The following is a 20,208-nucleotide window of genomic DNA, read 5'->3' as shown; positions in this document are numbered from 1 at the left end:
TTTCCTACAGCTTATAGTTTGATTTTTGTTTTTGTTTTTGTTTTTCTGTTAAATATAATTTTACTATTTCTTTCTTTCCTTCTTTTTTTTTTTTTTTTTTTTTTTTACTGGATTGTTTAATACCTTCACATTTAATGTAGTTATTTGGTATATTTAGATTTACATCTGTCTTTTTGCTTTTCTATTTTCTGTATATCTCATGGTTTTTATTTGTGCCTATATTCTTCTTTTATTACCTTTTTTACAGCAAGTGGGCATTTTCCACTGGAACATTTTAATTCCTTCAATGATGTGTTTAATTATATGTGTATGTTATTTTCTTAGCAGTTGCATTAGGGCCTACAAAATGTATCTTTCGGAATCTACTTCAGATTTATATTGACTTAATTTCGATGAAATCTAAAAATCTGACTCTTATGTAGCTTAGTTCTCTCTCCACTTTTTTTGTGCTATTACTGTTATACATATTAAGTCTATACTTGTTATAAATGCAACAATACATTGTTCTAATTATTATTTTATATACCCTTATATATTTTAAAGAAACTTAGAGAAGAAAGAAACCTAGTATGTAATTAAAGAGTTTGTAATTTTAACTTTTCTACTTATCTTTTGAGATTCTCTTCGTTTTTTCTACCAGATGTACATTATCGTCTATTGTTATTTCCTCATTCCGATATAGCTTTGTTCACTCCCTTCTCCTTTAGGCCATTATTATCAAATACATTTCTCTGTTTAGACCCCCAATACAGTTATATTTCTATTGTATTATGCAATTCCTTTTAAAAGCATACGAGAGGTGAAAGGAGAAGAAATATGCAATTATATTCTCGTTCATAATTTCCTACATACTTACCCTATGAGATTCCTACAGATGCTGTAACAAATTATGATGAACTTCATGGATGAAAGCAACACAATTTATTCTCTAATCAGTTTTAATGGACTAACGTCAAGATGACAACAGGGCTGGTTACTTTTGGAGGCTCCAGGAGAGAATCAGTTTCTTGTTTCTCTCAGCTTCTAGAGGCTGCTCGTATTCCTTGAGCTGTGGCTCCATCACTCCAGTCTCTACTTCTACTATACATCTTCTTGCTTATCAACCTGTCTGATCTTTTTTTATTTTTTAAAGACTTTATTTATTCATTTGACAGAGAGAGAGAACAAGCAAGGGGAGTGGGAGAGGGAGAAGCAGGCTTCCCGCTGAGCAGGGAGCCTGATGGAGGACTCGATCCCAGCACCCTGGGATCATGACCTGAGTCGAAGGCAGCCGCTTAACCGATGGAGCCATCCAGGCAATCCAGATCTTCTTGCATCCTTCTTATGAAGAGCCTTGTGACTACATTTGGTTCCATCTGGACATTCCAGAAGAACCTCATCATCTCAAGACCTTTAATTTAATCACACCTGCCATGTCCTTTTGCCATATAGCCTAACATTATTAGGTTCCAGGGATTAGGGTATGGACATCTCTGTGGGAACCATTACTCAACTTACCACAATCTACCATCTGGTCCCCAAAGATTTGAGTACATTTCACATGCAAAGTACACTCACCTCATTCCAAAATCCCCTCAAGTCTCAACCCATTACAGCATCACCTGAAAGTCCAAAATATCATCTAAATATTACTAGCTTGAAAGTCCCAAAACTAATCATCGAAGTCACCTGAATCAAATGTGATTAAGATGTTCAGTATGATCCATTCTGGGGCAAAATTTTTCTCTATGTCTGGACCTGTGAATCTAGAAAGCAGGAGGAGTTATCTGCTCCCCAAATACAATGGTGAGACAAGCATAGGATAATAGCTATTGTTATTTCCATTCAAAAGAAGACAAAAGTTGAAGAATGAATGGAGTAATAAAATAGAAGAAAGAAAGGAGTCACCTGTTCCAAGCAATTGAGATTGATTTTTCCTGAGTATGTACTGCCTACATTATGTGCCCAACCTTTTTGACTTCTGCAGTTGACTGTGATCCCAGGAAGGCTTTTTTTGGCTTTCTCTTCAACTGGTTCTGTCTAGTGAACTTCTAACTACTCTGCAATTTTATTTGTATCAGAACTACCAGCTTCTTAATTGCTCTCCACCAGGATCACCATTCTGCAGGACAACACCCTTAGGTATGGAGTTCTTCTCTTTCTGTTTCAAATTGGAACTGTGCCCTCAGGTAAAACTGCAGAGCTCTTCCTCTTTATGCCCTGCCTTACCCCTTGGACAGAGTGACTACGCCAGAGCTGGGATTGGGGGTTTGCTTTTCCAGGAGGGATACTTCTGCTCTACAAGCAGTCACAGGGGTAAGTGGTGACTGCTCCAGCTCTTCTTGGCTTGACTCTCTCAACATGGAACTTCAGCTCCACGAGTGAGCTGGGAGAAGGGGAGGAAGGAAGGGAAAGGTTTATATTTGGGGCCTCAATGTTCTCAATCTCTCATCCCTGGAGCAGGGCTTCTGCTTTAAAAATGGGGGCTGGGTAGAGAGGGAAGTCTTCTCAGCCATGCCTACTTCTACAACATGGCTCTTGGAGAAATAAGAACTTCTGGCAGCCAGCTCCTTATGGTAAGATTTATAGCTCTGGACAAGGAGCTGGAGAAATAGGCAGCTCCCATCTTAAATGCACACGCTGGCATGGAGCTTCTACAACACTAAGCCACGTAATGGAGTGGGTCATGGTTCAAATGTTACAGAAGCTCATTGTTCTTTTTTTTTTTTAAGATTTTTATTTATTTATTTGACAGAGATCACAAGTAGGCAGAGAGGCAGGCAGAGAGTGAAAGGAGGAAGAAGTTTCCCTGCCGAGCAGAGAGCCTGATGCAGGGCTCCATCCCAGGACCCTGGGATCATGACCTGAGCCGAAGGCAGAGGCCTTAACCCACTGAGCCACCCAGGCATCCAAATTCATTGTTCTTAAGGAGATTTAGTGGTCTTTCTTGAATAAATGCTTTCCCATTTGCTGTATGCTCTTGGGACAATTTCCAGAGGTTTAAATTAATGTTTTTTATAACATACACCAGTTATTTTTTTATTTGCTTGGAAGAGAGTTCTTGTCATTCTGGAAGCCCTGCTCCCTAACTTCTTTAAGCCTCATGTCCCCCATCTGTAACATGAAGATGATGATGATGGTTGTGTGAGAATTACACATTGATGCGTTTTTAGTAGCTGGGAGATACTAAATACCAAAAGTAAGGTTACCTATAGCTAGAAATATATGCAGTTATATTCTTCCATTTTATTTTATTTTTTAAGTATTCTTCCATTTTAAACATTTATTTTACTACTGTCCCTTAGTTAACACAAAAGTAGCAGCAATGCATTATAGAGCAGAAAAAAAATTAGGGGATATGATTCTCTCAAGCTATGGAATATTCCATATGTGTAGATACTCAAGTGTTTATTTCAGTTCTGTCATGGACCTCCAGCGAAATTTCCAATAGTCTATTCTACTGCACAAATATTGCTTCATTATTTAGTCTTGTTCTTTATTTTCACAGTTTACAAAATGATTGGATAGGGAACCTGCCCTAATGAAGAAAGAGCTTTCTCAAGGAACAGTACTCTTTTCTTCATGTGAAATGTAAATAGAAAAGATAGTCTTGAAACACCATCCTGTCAGGAAGTAGCAGTTGGTTGAATATATGCATGAATATTTGTGACATGAAGACAAAGTGTTCAACAACAAGGAGGTAGTTCCATTTCTCTTCTGGGAATGCTGAAACTCTGTTTGACCCTGGAACAAACCTGAATGGAAAACAATCAGTTATTTAAAAAAAAGAAAAAAAAAAAAAAGATTAGCATTGTAGCTTCTGGTGACTCACATAGCACTTGGACTTGCCCAAACTGGTTCTGGCTGTTCCTTTTTCTACATTAGCCAGCCAGGAGATTACCTAAAGGGAGCAGATCTTGATTTCTAATAGGGACTAAACTTGCTACTTTTTTAGTTATGTAGGTGGATTTGTGCTCATTCATCTATAATTTCTTCCAAGAATAAATTCTATGTATTTGTAAGTCATAAAACCTGGAGTGTAGTGTAGAAACACTACATTAGAACTGCATTACATCAGTTTTACAAGGCCAATCTTAATTTAAAACAAATTTCGTAAAGTTTCTGAGCACTTAAAACTTCCATACATCAAAAAATATATGTCCATTTAACTATGTTTGATGCCTATAATTCCATTAAAGCAAAATTTATCTCATTTTTATATGCAAATACTCTTAGAGGAGTTATTACATTAACCTATGATGAGTTTTGAACCACTTTATTGTTTTGTTTTCAACTGTGGAATTCTTTGAGATAAGTCTTTGGTAAATGGAGAAGCAAAATCAATTATTTGAGAATGGCTGTCAATGAACTAGTCTTTCAACAGTGGAAAAATGGCATCATGGAAGATTATATAGACCCTAGAAGGAAAAAGTAGAATCTCCTGCACATACACAAAATTCAATCACTTCCCAGTTGTCCCTAGGCCAATATAGAATCCCCAAAACACTACATTAAAGTTGTATTTGAAGGTATACCAAAAGACAGCACTAATGTGTGTGTCCAAAAAGCCTTTCTGATAGTTTGTCGGGGCAATGAGGCAGTGCCATGGAAAGAGAATTTGACAGTTCTTCATAGCTTCAAAACAAACATAAATCAAATGAACAACGTAAAAGAATCTAAGATAAGATGTAGGGTTATTTTTCCACTGTACCTTCATGTAGATGACAAATATACATCATTAATTTATTCTAGTTATATCCCCATTTTCATTCCTAATACTGGTTGTTTTAGTTCTTAATAAATTTTGCAACTCTCACTTAGTTTTCATGTTATAGATCTTCTTTGATGTTTATATTTTATTTCATCAATCTGTACATTGGCTTATTATTCTCTACTGTCTAGCTTCTATTCTGTTGTTCTTACTCTAACTCCCTAAGTTCAGTGATTACCTCACTATTTTTTCCATCTTTTGTGTCTTCCCTTAGGTATTTATGCAAAGAGCTAAATATGTCTAAGAACTTCTATAACTGGGTCCAGCAAATGTCTAATACAATGCATTCACTGAAATCTACTTCTAAATGTCATAATTTACATTTTTAATTATTTTTGGATCTGCAATTGCTTAGAATTTTAAGGTTTTAGTTTGCCAAGATAGGACTATAAGCTTTCTTTCCTTATTTATTTTATAAATTAATTGCATTTCGATCTGAAAGTGCAATCTACATGATATTAATTTCTTGTTATTTATAGAGATTTCCTCTGAACCTAATTGTGGATTATTTTTATAATCAATATGTGGTTGAAAAGACAGTATTCTCTATTTGTTTTACGAGTCTATAATTGACAAATAGTTCAGGTTTCTAAATTTATTATTCAAATTTTCTTTATCATTACCATTGTTTGCTTAGCTTGAATTTATTGACTTTTGAGCAAAGTGTTAAAATTATCTAACTATGGGGGCACCTGTGTGGGTTAGTCAGTTAAGCATGGGACTCTTGATTTCTACTCGGGTCATGATCTCAGGATTGTGAGATGGAGCCCTGTGTGGCTCCATGTTGGGCATGGAGCCTGCTTAAGATTCTCTCTCCCTCTCCTTCTGCCCCTATCCATCCCCAGTACTCCCTGCCCCAACAACCCACTTTTGTGCATGCTTTCTCTCCCTAAAGAGGAAAAAAGATTATTTAATTATGTGGTAGCTCTGCCAATTTCTTATTATAATTCTGTCCTTTTTTACTTTATATATTCGAGGCAATGTTATTATACTATATGCCTACACCTAGAGACTCAGAAATGTTTTGTCTTTTTCGTGAATTGTAACTTTGTAATTAATATATGCCTTATCAATAATAATTATTTTTCCTTAGGGTCTATTTTCTCTGGTATTAATATACCTGTGCCAGATTAATTTTGCTAATTATCTTGTGATTTTTTTTCTATCTCTATACATCAGTCATGTTTTAAGTGAATGTTTTGTTCAATCACAATTTTATTTATTTTTCTAAAGATTTTATTTATTTATTTATTTACAGAGAGAGAAAGAGCACAAGCAGGGAGAGCAGCAAACAGAGGGAGAGGGAGAAGCAGGCTCCCCAATGAACAGAGAGCCCAATATAGTGCCTAACCCGAGACCCTGGGATCATGACCTGAGTTAAAGGCAGACGCTCAACTGACTGAGCCACCCAGGCGCCCTCATGCAATCACATTTTAAATGAATCCTTTATAAACAGCATTTTGGTTTTCAAAAAAAAAAATCTAGCTTTAAATGCTTTGTTTTTCAACTTGCTAGTGTAGGTTATGATGGTTGTATCCACTGTTTTTTTATTTGTTTCTACTATATTATTATACTACATTATATTACTGTATGTACTGTTTCCATTTACTACACATTATCTTTCTTCCTTTTTTCATTCTTACTGCCTTTTAATGAGAGAATGATTTTTCCATCTCCCTGTTTTTCTGTAACTTGTTTAGAAGTTTATATATTTTATTTCTACGTGTATAATGATTGTCCTTATTACTTAAAATACTTACTTGATTAAGAAAATTTAAAAGTAATCATTATACAGAGGGCACCAATGAAATTAATTTAGTTTACTTCAAATGGTAGGTTATAATAAATGTTTTTTTTATTTTAAAAAAGCATCCCAATATGTACTGATACAGAACAACCTCCAATTATGCAGTTTAATAAGAAAAAGAAAGGAAGAGTTATGTAGTAATGTGTTATTATTTTCATGTACACAGACACATATGCAAATGAACGAATGTACAAAACATCTCTGGGACTATCCCTAAGAAGCTGGTAACAGTGGTTGCCTCCAGGGAAAGGAAATAGGCACCACATGTGGAGTAAATATGGGAAGGAAAATCATTTTCACTGCATACCTTTATATATTTGAATTTTGTACAACATCCATATTTCTTTCAAAAAGAGCAATAATAATTTAAAATAGATTAACCAGTACCTCCTCTCCCAAACCATTCAAGAGACTTAGTATGTTTTAAACCCAATCTTCCCTGCTTATACATCCTTATTAGTAGCTTCTGTATCAGTTAACCATTCCTGCTTGACCAATAACCACAAAATCCCAGGAGCATTCAACCATAAGCAATCATTCCTCACTGGGGCGTCTCATGTGGGTGTGACTGAACTAGGCTGGATTTGGCTGGACTAAACTTTGGGTCCAAACTATGTATTAGTACAGATCTTCTTCAGATGTCTCTCGTCTTCCGCAAACCAGTGGCTCCCTGGAGCACACACTTCACTTCGTTAAAAGAGGAAAGCGAGAGCAAGGCAACAGGAATGCACATTTCAGGCCTTTTCTCTTATTACGTATGCTTGCATTCCATTAACCAAAGCAAGTTACAAGTCCAAGTCCAACATCAACGATGAGGTGGAGAAATATATTCCTCCCATGCATGTGAAGAATAGAGTGAGACAGTATTGGATGAAATCAAATCTAACACATCAGTTATTTTAGGTCTTTTTTGCTTTGAACTGTCCCCTGAAAAGTATTAGTCTTTTTATAATACTTAGTGTTTGATTTGATTTGCTTAAGTCTTTACCTATGTCTTTGCCCAAAATGTCTACTTGAATTCCATTCCTTTTTACTCAGTTCAATTTCTTTTTTAGTACATAGTTCTTTCAGCAAAGTTCTTGAGTAGTAAAATTTGTCTTTCTTTAGAAATGTATTTTGGGGATGCCTGGGTGGCTCAGTCGGTTAAACCTCTGCCTTCAGCGTGGGTCATGATCTCAGGGTCCTGGGATCGAGCCCTGCATCAGCCTCTCTGCTCAGTGGGGAACCTGCTTCCTCCTCTCTCCCTGCCTGCCTCTCTGCCTACTTGTGATCTCTGTCTGATAAATAAATAAAATCTTTAAAAAAAAAAAAAGAAAGAAATGTATTTTGAATGGTATCTTAGCTAACTCTAGAGCAGAAATGCCTGGAACTAGGCTCAACAATTAAGTATTGAGTGTTTTACAGCATTAAAATATACCTTGGATTCACAGCCCTGCCAAATATTTTGTATGAAACTTAGAATCTAATTGGGAATGAAAGGGACCTTAAAACATGGAGTGAGCATGTCTAGGTGTGGTCAGACAAATATGAGGACTTGGAGCTGTCAAATCTCCCTGAACCACCCTTGCCCTCAAAGCCGATTATGCCCCTACTGTCTGAGAAGATAAGCATTTCCTTGTGTGAGAATCTTGTAATAACCTCATTAGTGGTCTATTTTCAATATGTTCCAATAGGCTTCATTGCCTCCAGATGCATAACCACAATCAAATCCAAGCATGCCTTAGAGGAGGGTACAAAAACTGACCATATCTATCAAACTGTGAGATTTTACTATTTCTATCGACACATTTCTGAGGAATGTGATTCTAACAATGTTAGGTCAAGTGGGATAGAATAAACATTGGCTCAGACCAAAGTTATCAATATGATGTACTTGTCAGAAATTCTGAGTTTCGGGGCACCTGGGTGGCTCAGTTGGTTAAACATCTACCTTTGGCTTGGGTCATGATCCTAGGGTCTTGGAGGGGAGTCCAACATAAGGCTCCCTGCTCTGCAAGGGTCTGCCTCTCCCTCTTCCTCTGCCTGTCACTCCTGTGCTTGTGCTGCTTTCTCTCTGTCAGGTAAATAAATTAATTAAATTTAAAAAAGAAAAGAAATTCCAAGTTTAATGTGTAAACTCCAATAGCTAAATCTAAAAGTTAGCTTGTTGGCTTAACTTAAACCTGGACTTGGTGATGGATTATGGCTGAGGGTGACGTTCCAGAATTTCCCTTGCATGATGTAGAGAAAATAATCCAGACACAGGGGAATGTCACTGTGCATACATCATCTGTGTCTCACATATCCGTCTTCCCATGATGTTCCTCAGAAGGGCCTAGAGCATATCCCCTCCTTCAAGACATTGAGCAATGCATGAGAGGAGGCCACTAACATCCTTGAATAGCACTGTAAAATCTGACCTGGGTAGGCCAGGGAAGATAGTGAGAAGTACCTGCACTGAAATGCACTTTCTGATTTCAAAAGGTATGATGGGATCTTGAAGTGCCAAAGCTAGGTAGGTACAATTATCTAATACATAGCAGCAATACAGTTGGTTGTATCTCTTATTCACAATGTGTATTCTATTTGGAGACATTTCTTAAATGAGAAGGTTTTCTGGGCTCCTGGGTGGCTCAGTGGGTTAAGCCTCTGCCTTCGGCTCAGGTCATGATCTCAGGGTCCTGGGATCGAGCTCCGCATTGGGCTCTCGGCTCCGCAGGAAGCCTTCTTCCCTCTCTCTCTCTCTGCCTGCCTCTGCCTACTTGTGATCTCTCTGTCAAAGAAATAAATAAAATATTAAAAAAAAAGAAAGTTTTCTTTTTTTTTTTTTTTTAAAGATTTTATTTATTTCTTTGACAGAGAGAGGTCACAAGTAGGCAGAGAGGCAGGCAGAGAGAGAGGAGGAAGCAGGCTCCCTGCTGAGCAGAGAGCCCGATGCGGGGCTCGATCCCAGGACCCTGAGATCATGACCTGAGCCGAAGGCAGCGGCTTAACCCACTGAGCCACCCAGGCGCCCCAAAAGAAAGTTTTCTTAAACAGGAAAGTGTTCTCCATGACCCCCCACCCGACCATACACATTCTCTCACACACACACACACACACACACACACACACACACGTGCACAAAAAGTCTGATGCTAGTCCTTAAGATAACATTCTTGTCACTATTATGAATGTGAAAAATACTTTGGGGGAAATATCAAGACAATTTGGTGACTTGTAATAAGATCTTCAAAGGACCCTCTCTGTTGCCCCAGAACTGGTTACTAAGACCCAAAGTTCAGGAAAAAGAAGGCTCAGGTATGCTCACTCTAAATAAAGGAGTAAATAGTAGGAGTTAGATATCCCTTTTGGTCATAAAAGTCATCTGAATCAGCAACCTCCCTCTCCCCCACTCTAATCTCAGCTGCAGTCTGCTCTACTGTCTCTGTGGAGAGAACATACAGGCAGAGTGAATGCTAAGGTTTTTTTGTTTTGTTTTGCTTTTAATTTGACAGAGAGAGAGATCACAAGTAGGCAGAGAGGCAGGCAGAGAGAGAGGGGGAAGCAGGCTCCCTGCTGAGCAGAGAGCCCGATGCAGGGCTCAATCCCAGGACCCTGAGATCATGACCTGAGCCAAAGGCAAAGGCTTAACCCACTGAGCCACCCAGGTGCCCCGTTTGCTAAGGTTTTTATTTACCCTTCCCACTCCCCACTTCCATCCCTTAGGTGGAAGAAGACAATGTATGGGAAGGGTGCTTCCCTTCCCAAAGACTAATAAGAGAGGAACTCCAAGAAAATCACTCATAAATAATCGAAACTGCCAGAATTGGAGAATGGCATCCGATCCAGTTCCGCTGATGCATTTGTTGTTTTGTTGAGCCTACCACAGCGAAGGAAAAGATAATTGGAAATGACAATTGGACAAAGACAAGAAGGTAATGTGGCAGCCAACTCTTCTATCATTTATCATTGAGGGCTCCCTATGTTTTCTATGATCCAAGAAACACAGATGAAAGTTTTGCTCATCTTGCTGGCACCTAAGAAGGGAAAGCCTGATAAGAAAAGGGAAGATCAGCAGAGAGTAGCCATGGACGGTAATCACAGCAGCGGGAAAAGGAAAAACCTGACCAGTATTGGTGCACGGACCTCCAGGAAATGGAATCTTCTCTGAATGTCATTAAGGATGGCAAAGTTTTTACTGTTGGTAGAAAGCAGTAATTTAAAATAAATAAATAAATAAATAAATAAATAAATAAATAAATAAATAAATAAAACCTTTTCTGTGTTTGTGTACTATTGAGTTCAGAAGTCTCAATGTATAGGTTATAAATCCACAGAAAGTTGAAAAAGGATGAGCCAAAAAAAAATAATGAAGACTCTGAGGATTCAACATCAGGCAACTTGGAAGATGATGATTCACTTAACCAAGGGAAAGGGGAAGAGAGGATCAGTGGGGCCTGGAATAACTGATGGGTTGGACATTGGAGTTCCATGGAGTGCTGGGATTCCCAAATGGAACTATCCAGAAGGTATTAGGAAGAACATGAAAGACGGTAAAAAGGAGGTCAAGGAGTACAGGTATGGCAGGGATTCAGAAAGAGATGATCACCAAACATATGAAATGGAATAAATTTTCCATGGTAGATGTTCATTAATGATACATGTACATCTCTCTAAATCATAATGCAGGCTTCCTTTTGTCTGCCTCAGGTCACAAACAGAAAATTTAAATATTTAAATATTGCATTAAAGTAATGATGGAAAATCAAAAAAGAATGGCCTGTGCCTTTTAATTATTCCTTCAGTGATGAACCTTAAGCTCTTACATTTGATGGTAGCCATTATATTTATAATAAAGTCCCTTCTATTTTTTATGAAAAGGACATTTCTTTTCAAGAAGGCCAAACTTTGTTGAAAGATCCTGTCACTTAATATCTCCAGCTTTGCTATTTAAACAGCCTGGATTTGTCCTTAATGACCAGACAACTGTCTGTCACTATAAAATTAGGCAATTTAACTTTTGGAAAGTTACAGTTAACTTTCTCAGAGCCATTCTTCACAGGAACGGGAGAACAAAAGTAGAAGGGCCTAATTTCCTAGATATATAATCTTTCTCAACCAAAAATATAAGCTATATTTATTTATTTTTGATAAATTTGCCTTTTATCATGTGAATTTCATTCATAAAAACTAAAAATTAGACTGCCATTTGGAACAGTAGAGGTGTGAGATGTTCTGGATGTTCATGGTCTTTAATAAAGCATAGCCTCATGTGAATAAAGAAAAAGAAAAGCCACCTTTCTTCTGAAAGCAAGGGTGCTTTCCCCCCCATGGCACTTTATGACACTTAGCAGCTCATTAGAGTCTCGTGTCAGCATGTCAGATTTCTCTAAATTTTGACAGAATTAAAGTAGTGCCATTTGATATAATTGATATTGTACAGTTAATCAGGCAGAGGCTCCATAACAGAGTAACTTTCTCAAAAGGCTTAATTACTGAACTGTGAAGATTTACTGCCATCTGGAAGTTCTTTCCCAAAGTTCTGTTCCTGAATTTTATGTAGGGTTCACAAAAATAACTTGGTCCATTTAGAAATCGTGCCCTCGATTTGAAGATTAAAATTGTTATTTTTGGAATCTCATTTGGCCTAGAGATCATAGAAACCTTATGAAAAATAAAGGAGCAATGGCAAATGAGAATAGAGGAAATAAAAGTGGGAGCTCTGGAAATTATTTTCTTTATGTCATGTTTAAAAGTGCAGACTCCGAGCCAGATGGCTGGAGTTCAAACCCCAATTCCACCACTTACTCAGCATGTGACCTTGGGCAAGTTATTTAAACTCTTTGTGCCTCAGTTTCTTTGTCTGTAAAATGAGGATACTAATAGCACTTGCATTACAGGGTTAGGAGAAAGATGAAATGTAATAATATTTGAAAAGTGCTTGGAACTATTCCTGGCATGTTGTAAGAGCTATGTAAGTGCTTACTGTTATCGTTGTTATTAAGATTTTAAAATTACTTTGTCCTCAGGATTGTGCTCATCCTAAGAGACAAATACACCATTTGAAGAGATTCTTCTGGCTAGTAAACTTCCTGCACCTAAAAAGTCGTAAGATAAATACAAAGTAGCACTGCCACTGCCCAGGGAAATAGCCAGGACTCTTACTTTTGAGTAAAAGGTTGAACTGGAATTTCTCAATTTCATCCTGGTCTAAGAATCCATGAGTCTGTAAAATCAGTTATAACAAGTGCTATGGACTGAATTGTGTCCCACCAGAATTCATATGTTGAAGCTCTAACCCCCTATGTAATAGTAATTAGAGATGAGGCTATTGAGAGGTTATTAGGTTTGAATGAGGTCATGAGGGTGGGGAGGAGATCAGTGCCATTATAAGAAGACACTAGAGAGCTTTCTTCCCCTCTCTTTTCACTATTTGAGGACACAAGAAAGAAGCCACCTGTAAGCCAGGAAGAGAGCCCCCTCACTAAGGGACTAATTGAATGGCACCTTGATCTTGGATTTCTGCGACAAATAAATTCCTATGGTTTAAGTTGACTAATACAACCAGTGAGGTAACCGATACATTTCAGAAAAAGAGGCTTTTATCCAGAAGGAACATTAATTCATAATTCTCTATCTTGCTGATGCAGAAGGTGCCATGAAGAATAAGAACAAGAATGAAAAGAAGCAAAAGAAAGAGAAAAAGAATTATTGTTGTGGGAATTCTTTCTTAGTAGGAAGTAAGAAATAATTTCTGGAGAGAAAGTAAGGTCTTCTGTTGCCTGAGTAGAGCCCCAGGAGGATACAGCAAAATACATAGGAAAAAAGAAACAATAAAGAAGTACATTAGTCATCCTGAAGAATTAGAAAATTATTGATTTACACAAAACAGAATTGATTTTATAAAATCAGTCATACACTGCTGATATACCAGAAATTTCAATTTCATATTTATTGTGAATATTTTGGGGCACCTGGATGGCTCAGTAGGTTAAGCATCTGCCTTCAGCTCAGATCATGATCTAAAGGTCCTGGGATGGAGCACCACCTCAGGTTCCCTGCTCAGTGGGGTGGCTGCTTCTCCCTCTCCCTTGGCCCCTCCCTCCTGCTCATGCTCTCTCTGGCGCTCCCACTCTCTCTCTCCCTTTCTCAAGTGATTAAGTAAAATCATTATTGTGAATATTTTAATATCATCATATATCTTTCTATTATTGTAACTTTTGCTAGGGATCCACAGTGTTTCACTAAACTGACATACCACAATTTATTGAATATATCCTGAATTTATAGTAATTTATCAATTGTTTTCCCCTATTTAATAGTATGATAATTATTCTCATGACCATAGTATTGGACATGTCTTAAGCACATCTTCAGCACCTTTCATTCTTACCTGGTTTTGTCACAGACACTTCTGTGACAACCATTTCTGTACAAGGTTTGATTCGCTTGACATGGAGGCTACCAGATAGCATCTTTCCTCAGGTATCTGTGATGAGCTTCATGGCTCCCATCCCAAGAATTCTCCATTGACTCAAAGTTAAGGGATTCCAAGAAACCTCCTGGGGTCCATGCTTCATGGGATAAAATTTTGATCAATAGGAATGAACCTGGTGGATATAAGCTTATCACCTTTCTATCCCAGGATAGACAGACCTGGTAAGAATTTTATAAAGTTTCTCAGATGGTCCTACAGGATTTAGCAACCAGCTGTCCACAGTGATTTTCCTCTGTCTCTTCTTTTCTTCCCTATTTAAACCTCTCCAAATAAAGCATGTGTACATAAAGCCTTTGTTTTATGTTATGCTCTCTGGGGGAAACAAATCAAGAAAGATGATATTAGGAATGACCTTAGAATCAGATCATTGCCATAGGATTTTGGAGCTGGATTACTCAATGGTCAGACACTAATGAGGAGCCCCCCCCACCCCGCTCCCAGAACACACAGACAACCACACACACACACACATTGATGGCATCCTAATTATGAAGGCTTTCTCCTTTGGTTGATGAAGATGAGGTATAGTTAGAAGGTGAGACATCTAAATGGTATGAAGGCAATTATAATTACAATTACAACTATAAGGATAGTGGTATAGGCTAGCTTTTGTTCACTGTATTAGAAATCTTAAAAAAAGAAAACAAGGTCTAATAATAGCCAGTTGTCAACTCCAGCAAACTGTGAAACTCAGAGATCCTCTATGGCAGTTCTGAAGGGGAATCTCATCTCCTCCAATTACAGTGCCCACTTGGCTGAAAATCAGCCCTAAGATAAAATTTTAAGGGTGGCAGAGTTTAAATGAGATTATGAGGCAACATCTGGAGAGAACTTCTATATCAGAGTTGGGGCCCTAATAGGGAAGCCTTGGAGCTTGGAACTGAAATGAGAACATTTGGTTGGAAAAGCCCAAGAATCACACACTCTCACATTCTCAACTGGATATTTTGCTGAGACAGCAGCACCTTTGCCAGAACAGAGGACTCTTCCCTTACATGAGAATCTGCAATGACCTCATCTGAGTCTGGTGCCTTGCGAGATGATGCAAGACCTGCCACTGAAAAGTTTCTTAGCCTTCCAGTCGGTAACCAGGTCAGATTGCTGAGTGACCACCATGTATATCTCCTGCTCTTAGGAGAAATAGCTTCAACACCAAGAACTTGCAGAAGCTGGAGAATATGTATAAGCAGAATTCAGAAGAACATGTAAGAATGGCCCTTCAACCTAAATAATGAAGGTGTTGGAATAAAAATATAGTTTGCAGAAAATTTTTTGACATAGGGGTAATATTCACAACGATAATTCAGGATTCAGTGTCTTATCAGGAGTATCTGGAACTGGTTCTAATACTTCCCTGGGATGGATTCTTGGAACATGTCTTAAAGCAAATGATATGATTGTAGATGTTAGAATTTTCTTGGAATGGTAATAAGAAAGTGATTAAAAAGTATATGGAGTTGGGAAGGCAAAAATGGACTTATTATGTGAATCCAGAGAATACATGTAAAATATCATATTTCTCCCAAATGGCCACACCATTATCTCCTATCCCGCATTTTATCCTAGGAACTTGCCTTTCTCCCATCAAGAGGTGGTGGTTTGAATCTGGTCGGGTTTATGACTGCTTCCATGCATAGAATGCAGTAAATTTGGTGTTATAAGATTTCTGAGGTTTCGTCACTTGTTGCTGTACTCTAAATGACATTACACTAATTTGACCCATGAGAAGATGATTCCCTAGAGAGAGACCCATGGCTTTCAAAGATTGAACAATAAAACCCACAAAAATTCAGGAGCTTGTCACATCTATAAAGTTTGTAGGACCCAGTGATTTGGGGACATGTTAGGTTGGTTAGGGTATCCTCTTTACGTAAAGACATGAGCATGTGAACCAGACACCCTATGTGAACCACTGTTTTACCAATACCTCCTTATAATCTCCAACCTGTGACTTCAAGGAGGTAGAGGGTCTTGTCTATAGAGCAACTGACATAAGAGAAAAATAACTAGGCCTGGTTCACAGATGGGTCAGCACAATACTTTGAAGTTAACTAAAAATGGAATGATGCCATATTGTAGCACCACTCAGGATGACCTAAATGGTGAAGGAAAACTCTCCCAATGGGAAGATAGTGAGTGGCACACTTAGTTGTTCAATTCAAATAGAAAAAAAGGTGACCCAGGGTAAGGATAGAGAGAGCTCTAGGCAGTGGCAAATAATTTTTTAGTGATCATGGTTTTCAGTGATCTAATGGCAAATGGTTTTCAGTGATCTAAAAATAAGTTAAGAAAATTGATGACAAGTCAATCTGTGAAAAAGTCCTATGCACTGGGCACAAAGAATGAAGATTTGTATTTGACATCAGTGTCCACTGAAGCATGTCCACCACAAAGAATGTATGACTTCTCTTGTGAATATGAACTTCCCTCTGTCCTTCACTATACTAGCCCTAGGAATGCAGGGTCTATCGTGGAGAGGTAGAACTATACATGGCCTCTCTTTAATCGATACTGTCCTGCTGACTGACCAACCTGTCAGCAGCAGAGATCAACACATGATACAGCATCATTCTTTGAGGAGATAAGCCAGGAGGCTTATTGCAGGTTGACTACGTTGGATCTATTTCCACTCTGAGGGCCAAGAGTTGGCTATGGGTGAGGAAAATCTTGAGCTGGTGATGAAGAAGGGAAATGATGAATAGCAAGGGATATGATCCCTAGACTAGCAGTGTTAGTGAAGATCATGAGATATTTGGCTTTGGATTTTTGTGGTTTGTTACTTTGTTTTGCATTCATTTTCTGCTATTAAGTCTTTGTAGAAACTGTAGCTTTTCTCCCCCTTGAAAAACCCGGTGGCAAATTTGACTTATGCATTTCCTCTTTCAGGGAAGAAGCGAAGACAACCTATTCTCACAAAAAAAGGAGGCCCATGTCATAGTAGGGGAGATGGATATAACAGAGGACGTGAGCAGATCTGTGTTGCAAGGAATGGGTCTTGTTGAATATCTCCTATGCATCACATCAGATCCTCTCAGCCTCATGTTCCAGGCAATTCAAGGACATTGATAAGCCTCAGACAAGTACAGCTTGACAACGCCTCACCTGGGGCATGGATGGAGTAACCCTCAAGCTGGCCTCGAGATACTAGGATGGGGGTAGATGGACATGTACAACCTGCAAATGTGGTAGAGTTAACTCCCTGTGAGATGAACATTTGCCCAATGAGAGATGGGAGCAGGTACATACATGCTGGCCTTTTTCCCCCTCAGAAAGACTGAGACACCTAACATGTGGCTTCCCAGATGACCTTGCAATATCAAGCAAATTTTGCCGATAATGGCGACTGAATCAATACTGCATCCTTAAGCTGGCTTTCCTTCCTTCCTTCTTTTGCTCCCCTGTCCTCACTTCTGCTCCCTGGGATAACACTGCAGTAAAGGACTCACCCATAAAACTTTGTTTCAGGGTCTGCTTTTGGGGGATACAGGCAGAAACACTAAATTTTTCATATATTTATGTTTCCTTGAGATAAATCCCTATATCTGGAACTGCTGAGTCAAAGCACATTTTTAAGACTTAAATGTATCTTGCCAAAACTGCCTTTCAGAAAGACTTTGTGGTTCACTCTCATGCATTCTCATTGTAATAAGGTACGTACGAAAGTGGCCATTTCCCTACGTACTCATTAACGATGGGCCTTATTTTTTATCATTCTGTAATTCGATATGTAAAAAATGATAGATCTCTGTTTTAATGTTTATTTCTCTATAGAAGAATAAATTCGGACTTTATTCAATAAGCAGATGCTTATTGTCTACTTGTTTGTACTTAGAGAAATTTATATGCTTTGACTGTGTTATATCATTTTTTCATGTAATTTCAAGAGATCTTCATTCATTAAAGTTATGAATACATCCATTCCCTTTCTTATTTGGTGAATGTGTTTTTCCAGTTTGTTGTCTTTTGATTTTCCTTATGATGTTTTTGGACTTACAGACATTTATTGTTGTTTTTTTGGAGGTCTGTCCCATTGATCTAGCTCTCCCTGCATCAAAATTATGTTGTTTTATTATGATAGTTTTATAGTCCTCTAATTAATATCTTCTAATGCTGGGTTCCTATGTTCTTTATTCATTTTTAAAAACTTCCTTGACTATTACTATACAATCATGCTTTCTAAAATCCTAGTTATATGTCAAATTTAACAAATGATTCCAAATATCTGAACTAGGTATTCACCTATCTTTCATTTTGACTTATTTCCACTGTGAATTATATTCCCAAATTAAGCAAGTATTTAACATCTTGAGTATACTCTACATTGTCTCTTTCTACTCCCACCATTGCTATGTTAGTTTGGATTTTTGTTATCCATTTTGTTATAATGGTCTACCCAAAAGACTCAATACCCTACAATCTTGCCTCCTGTCCAAAGCCATAGAGTTTTCTCAAAGAATCAAATCTGGTGAGTTGCCTGGTTCTCCACACTCTTCAGTATGAACTCCATTTAACAATGTGGGCAAGAACCTTCGTAGTCTAGCCTTTGGATTTGTCTTCTACCCCATCCTTCTCCGTTTTCTTTCCCCTGTCCCATCCCAACCTAAAATGGGCCTTTGTAGCTCTTCAGTTGTTTCCAGAAGGGACAACACCCTCTGTCATTGGCGCTTCTGCCCAGGTTGCTGCCTCCATGAAATTGTCTCTTCCTTCTGGTTGTCTGCGTGTCTAATGTCTATTCATGATACTTACTCATGCATCTTTCCTAAGATGTATTTCTTGATCCAACTTTGAATTTGTTTTTCTTTCCTGTGTATTCCCAGTACATCTCATACATACTGCTATCTTTATATGTTCATACTCCATGATCATTGTTGTTAAATCTTTGGAGTCAAGGATGATGTTCAGAGTCTAGCCCAGCATCTGGCATATAAAACTCAGTTAATATATGACGGTTGAGAGGATGAATAACTCTCAGTTTTCATATATTAAAGATGAGGATGATATTTCAACCAAAGAACATGATATAATAGTAAAATTATATAAACATATGAGAGGGATTTGAACACTGTTAATTGGTATAGAATTACAAGATGAGAATCAAAGATATAAAGTCATACACCCAAATGGTCAGAGTGAGAAAATTGTTTCCTAGAATAAAGAAGATAATGTAATCATTTACACATTTTGTTTAAAATCCATTGATTCTCAGGAATAATTCTGAGTTTATGAATATTTTATTTGGGATTTTTAAAAAAAGATTTTATTTATTTATTTGACACAGAGAGGGAGAGAGACAGCAAGAGAGGGAACACAAGCAGGGGGAGTGGGAGAAGGAGAAGCAGGCTTCCCATCAAGAAGGGAGCCTGATGTGAGGTTCCATCCCAGGACCCTGGGATCACAACCTGTGCTGAAGGCAGATGCTTAACAACGGAGCAAACCAGATACCCTCGGGATTTTTTCAATACCACTTAAAAATGTTCTTAGGGTACATAAGTATCATTATTTCCACCTAACCTTTGTATTTTCTAACATTCTCAAGTGTAGAAACTTTCCTTTGTTAAAAGGTTATCCTTTACCTTTTTAAAAATCAGTTGTATCAATTACCTCAAAAGAAGAAAACATATTTATGTAAACATGCATTATAATCTGAAAACTGTAGATATTTATATTCATTTGGGAGTTCTTTAAAAGGCAAGTACACATTCCGAATAACAAGTTACATATATTAAATGAATATAGCAAATTTGGAAAGACTGATCATAAGTATCTAAAGTTGCTGACATTCTCACCACATGAGAAAAGGAGTATGGAGTGGAACATTTTTTAAGCTACCTGTTAAAATGAAGTGTATAAGCGGATTGAGAAACTGTGATCTCCTAAAACCTTTTAAAAAATTAAAAAACAAAATTTTACACTAACAAATGTCCTAAGCTGATTTATAGAGGCTATTCAATTTTGCTGAAGGTTTTAAATATTTTTCTTTACTAATATATGTACAGAGGCTTGCCTTCATATAAATTTTATTTTATAATTCCTTAACAGTTATTTTAATGCAAGATGGTTATGATACATTTAGTGCGGGCAAAATTTATTTAAGAACTGATATATAACATAAGAAACAAGAGAGTGATGTGAATTCTGTGACCATTTATTGCATATTTGTTGATTAAATATCTATCTGAAATATTCAGAAAA

General features: G+C 37.6%; 1 long non-coding RNA gene across 1 annotated transcript in view; it reads right to left on the bottom strand.

The window, feature by feature from the left end:
* Window positions 1-3,259: 3,259 nt before the first annotated feature.
* Window positions 3,260-20,208, bottom strand: part of LOC125096044 (uncharacterized) — a 36,301-nt gene continuing 19,352 nt past the window's right edge. Inside the window, exon 3 of the long non-coding RNA XR_007126037.1 lies at window positions 3,260-3,734. This is a non-coding gene — a long non-coding RNA (uncharacterized LOC125096044). The remainder of the gene's footprint in view (window positions 3,735-20,208) is intronic.

This window comes from Lutra lutra, chromosome 3 (genome assembly GCF_902655055.1).
Source record: "Lutra lutra chromosome 3, mLutLut1.2, whole genome shotgun sequence".
Taxonomy (NCBI): domain Eukaryota; kingdom Metazoa; phylum Chordata; class Mammalia; order Carnivora; family Mustelidae; genus Lutra; species Lutra lutra.
Note: the sequence above shows the minus strand (reverse complement) of the source record. Positions and strands in the feature narration are given on the sequence as shown.